The following is a 5,000-nucleotide window of genomic DNA, read 5'->3' on the forward strand; positions in this document are numbered from 1 at the left end:
CCTCTGATTCTTGAATGTTTTGTGCGTTTTGTAATGAAAGAAAAATGTTTGGCAAAGCAGTAAACAACGGGATTTCATTCAAAAGAGTTTGTTTACAAAGACATCTTTGCCAAAACGTTTGTGTTGCTGTGTTGTTTGTGTTGTCTATGTGAAATTTGTATAGTGAGCGTTTATTGTGACTCAGTATCAGTTTATATATATTACATGCAAGAGTGTAATGCAGGAAAACAACTACAAAAGCAAAACCACGCCGAAATGTTTTCCTTGTTATTTTTTTCTGTGAGCGTCGTAGACTCGTTTTGACAGCTGTATGTAAATACACGCAAGTGAGTACAGGTGTCCAATGTAAACATTGCTTACTGCATACATTTTCATTTAGATTTAGAAGCATATTTGATCCTGTGCTATTTAATTGAATGATAGTGTTTTAATTCTCTATTATTCTACGGAATATTGTCTATAATCCCACTCTTTTATGGAATAAAATATATTATAGGATAAGCCGAATAGCTTCACTTGAAAATTTGGTAAAACTTTTCATGCATGGGAAACACATCACTTATGAGGACCTTTTTCAGTGTAATAATTGAACAAATAGAGTAATGATTAAATACACACACTTTGTTGTAATTATGATTTTGTTTGTGTTTTGTACTTGTTTATGTCTTTATGAATGTCTTTATGAATGTAACTTGCAGTTTTCTCAGCTGGTCTTTGGTGTTGCCTGTTTCAATTTTATATGTGTGTACACACACACACACACACACACACACACTCACACACACACACACACACACACACACACATATATATATATATATATATATATATATATATATATATATATATATATATATATATAAATATATATATATATATATATATATATATATATATATATATATATATATATATATATATATATATATATATATATATATATAATAGTACTTTTCATAAGGGCACCTTTCCAGATGATCACAACTCATTATTATGGATGATGAGAATGATAGGAGTTTTACCCAGTCAGAGACTGATTATGATGATAGCAATTATGATGGATGTGATACTAGTGAGGAAGATATTTCTACTGATGATGAAAGTAAGAATGATGATGTATCAGTTGATGAAAGTGATGATAATTTCGATAGTGATAGAAGTGATGAAGGAGATTGGATGAGGGTATTAGAAAATGAAGTTGGACCACCTCCTGTAAGATTCACACGCCATTGTGGACCAATCCATCACCCAAAACACGATGCCCAAACAATAGAATACCTGAAGCTCTTTATTACAGATAGTTTTGTTCAGAAAATTGTTGATGAAACTAATCTGTATGCAAGTCAGTGGATCCAGTCTCATACTGAGTATCTTCAACAAAAGAAAAAGTCTATGGTCAACTTATGGATCAAACAAGGTCAAACATTTGTGTATGAAATGTTTTCTTTCTTAGGGGTTATTTTGAATATGGGGCTTATCAAGAAACCAACCCTGAGGTCTCACTGGGATTGTACAAATCTAAGCCAGGCAACACCGTGGTTCTCTAACCACTTAACAGAGAGAGGTTTGAAGTTTTACTCAAGTTTCTGCATTTTGCAGACAATTCAAAAATGCCACCACCAGATCACCCAGCATATAAATTGTATAAAATACAACCAGTTATTGATCACTCCCAGAGAACTTTCAAAAGTCATTATTACCCTGAACGCAAAATATCCATTGATGAAAGTATTATTGGTTTTAGAGGTAAGACCTCTCATTTGCGACAGTAGCCTATATGCCAAACAAGCATCATGCTGGGTTTGGGATAAAGGTTTGGTGTTTATGCAAGGCAAGAACTGGCTATACTTATGCTTTTGAAATATATAGGGGAACAGCTGGTATGCAAGTAAGAGATAATGGGGCCACATATGACCTTGTTATGAGGCTTCTTGAGAAAGCAGGGTTATTTCATCATGGTCATCACCTGGGTCTTGATAATTACTTTTCTTCACCTAAGCTATTTCAAGATCTTTGGCAAAATTGCACAACAGTAACTGGAACAGTTTGCACTAACCGTAAAGGATTGCCTATGGATGCTATAAAGAAAAAAATTAAAAACAGAGGTTTCAGAGCGTAGAAAGGGTCCTTTGTTATTTGTGACTTACAAGGATGGCAAGAAAACACCTGTTCTTTTATCTATTTCCTCTAAAGCAGGCTATAAAACTGTAAACAGAACAGGCAAACCTGACAAAATTGTTCCACATATTGTTGATGACTACAATCATGTCATGGGTGGTGTAGACATGAAAACACCAAGTTGTACTCGTACCTATCTGAATGCAAGACACTAAAATGGACAAATAAGGGATGCTTTTCACTGATATGGACTGCTGTCCTCAACAGCTATATACTGTATGCATCCAATACATCAAGAAGCCCTCCCTTAGATAGATATGAGTTCATGGTCTCCTTAGTCGAGTCACTTGTTCAGAACTGAGCCGGTAAAAATCGTCAGGAAAAGACGCACTCCTGAACAGATACATGCAGCTTTACTCTCACCAGATCCAATAAGGAATCCCTCCCATGTAGCATTATCTTCAGATGATGGTCATAAAATTGTAAAATTCCCAGTGGGAAAGAAAAGGAATTGTACTGCAGGTCACCCTAAAAGCTCAGGCTATTTTTGTCCAAAATGTGATGGGGGAATTTGTCCTGAGTGCTTCACAGTTTTCCACAATAAATTGAATTACTAGGCATCAACTAGAAGGGTTTTATTTACCTTATCATTTGATACCTGTAACACTACTAAAAAATAACTATAAATCCATTTCATAGTCATTTAAAGTTAATTTTTAAAAAAAATTGAAATTTTTTTCTAAATCTATTTCAGTTTCAGCCTTTTATGTCATCATATTGTTTGGATTTAGGATAGTTTCTGATAATGTATCAGAAAATTCAAAGCAATAGCTTTCTATTGATATATAACTTCATGTACTTTAGAGCAGTTCTACTTTTCTGGAATTGAGACCAAACCCAAATATCGAGAATTGGTGATGGCGGCAGTATTTTATGTACGTATTTACCTTAGGCTGAAATTTATAAGTCCGGAGTATAAGAGTCCTGCAGTTAAAGGAACGTTATCAATGCTGAAAGCTGGATGTTAAGGAGCCACTGTCCTTCACCTAATTACGATCATAGTTTGATTTTTGTTAATATTATGTATTAACGTAATTTTGCCTTGTTACTGCATTTTTGTTTTATGTAAAACTGGCATAAGGTTTAGTTAATAAGGCTTCAGCAGTAATTTTTTTTTCTTTTGAAGTATTGTTTTAACCTCTTCGCTCGCTTAAAGATTTAAAAGTGCCTAGTTTAAAGATTGTTCCTTTCTGTATCGAGTCCTTGGTGAGAAGAGACACCTGTTTTTACGTGCAAGGAACTCGATTGCTTAAAAACACAGTTCGAGCTCACCTCTCCCCTGACCTACTGCAGCAGCTGGCTTATATGAGCGTTTTAGAGGATTGCGACGCCAACGTTTGACGGCTTTAGTAGGTGCATTTCGGCCACCTGCGGTGATTTGTGATTCCTGTGTGCTCTCTTCTGCGGTCCTAGGCGCCCAAGTAGGAATCCCGGCATCAAGGAGGACGCGGGAGGGACACCGCCATCAATGCATTTTGGTGATCCTTAGTAGGAGATATTTTTTACCTTTTTTGGGTTGATGACCAAAGCTCCATTCCCTCTCCCCCTCCCTTTGATGAGGAGTCCTGCGAAGCTGCACTCCCTAAGGTACCTGAGTGATGATGATGTTATTGGAGTTGCTACTTTGGTTGGAGCAGGGAGTGGTTTCATCCAGCCCCAAAGAAGGTGAGGATATATATAAATATTATTTCTGTGCTTTGTTATTTAATTATTTGACTCTCTCGCTGAGAGTGTGGTGTTTCAAGTTAAGAATCTTATTAATGTTAAACTCTGTCTCAGTGTGTGCCTACACATTATTGTTCATATGGTAAATTGTTAAATTTTAATTCTAATTGTTAGGTAGTCACAAGGCTGATTGTTCTAAATTTTGTTGTTAATAGATATTGTTAAGTTTTCCCAAGTGTTTTCGTTTCCGCCGACCAATTTGCTGTTTGGTATTTTTATAAACACTGACCTCACTTATCGTGCAATAAGAGCTTGCACCATGGCCCTACAAGGATCGTAATAGTTAATAATACATTTCATGCCCCATAATTTGCCCCATGCATTAATTTTCGCTAGATATCTATCAAGGGATTCGGTAACTCCAGATCCACATTCAGGATATGGAACTGATGCAAAGAGTGTAACATCATCTGCATATGGAACAAGCCTATTTTCTAGATAAAAACATAAAACCACAACTCAAGTGTATAAATTATGAACACCAAATATCAAATTCCTATAATCACTATGGTGGCTATGAACAACAAATCTTAGTAATCTATTAATTAAAATCTAAATAATGATGCTGAAAAACGACCCACCCACAATCAAATGTTTGAGTTTGAAGTCCAGGGTCTCATGATTAACACGGTCAAACACAGCACTAAAATCAATGCCAATCATACAAACTTCCTTACCACAATAAAGGGATTTCTTTGGAGCATTGGAGATTGTAAGAAGGGCATCTAATCCTCCGAGGCCTTTACGAAAACCAAATGGCAAACTAGGGAACTTTCAGCCAACCTATTAAGAGGTTTTGCCAACAGACGTTCAAAAACTTTAGATAATACGGGAGTAATTGTGCCGCAGTCACTAGCACTTGAGCTACTACAAACACATTTACAAAGTGGAGTACCATTATGAATTCTCCAAAAAGTGCTAACAGCTACTCTTCTTGCTGACTTGTGAAAAAAAAAAACAGATAACTTTGGAGCTAAGGAATCAGCAATCTTTATAAAAAAGAACAATAGCAAAATATAATTGGGATCTACACCTCCATAGGCATCAAGGTCCATCAAGAGTGTTCATATAGTTTGACAGATCAAAACCATTCATTG

The 5,000-nt window shown here is 35.7% G+C and overlaps 1 pseudogene; it reads left to right on the plus strand.

The window, feature by feature from the left end:
- Positions 1-993: 993 nt before the first annotated feature.
- Positions 994-2,735, plus strand: LOC137617521 (piggyBac transposable element-derived protein 4-like; annotated as a pseudogene).
- Positions 2,736-5,000: the final 2,265 nt, after the last annotated feature.

This window comes from Palaemon carinicauda, chromosome 23 (assembly GCF_036898095.1).
Source record: "Palaemon carinicauda isolate YSFRI2023 chromosome 23, ASM3689809v2, whole genome shotgun sequence".
Classification (NCBI taxonomy): domain Eukaryota; kingdom Metazoa; phylum Arthropoda; class Malacostraca; order Decapoda; family Palaemonidae; genus Palaemon; species Palaemon carinicauda.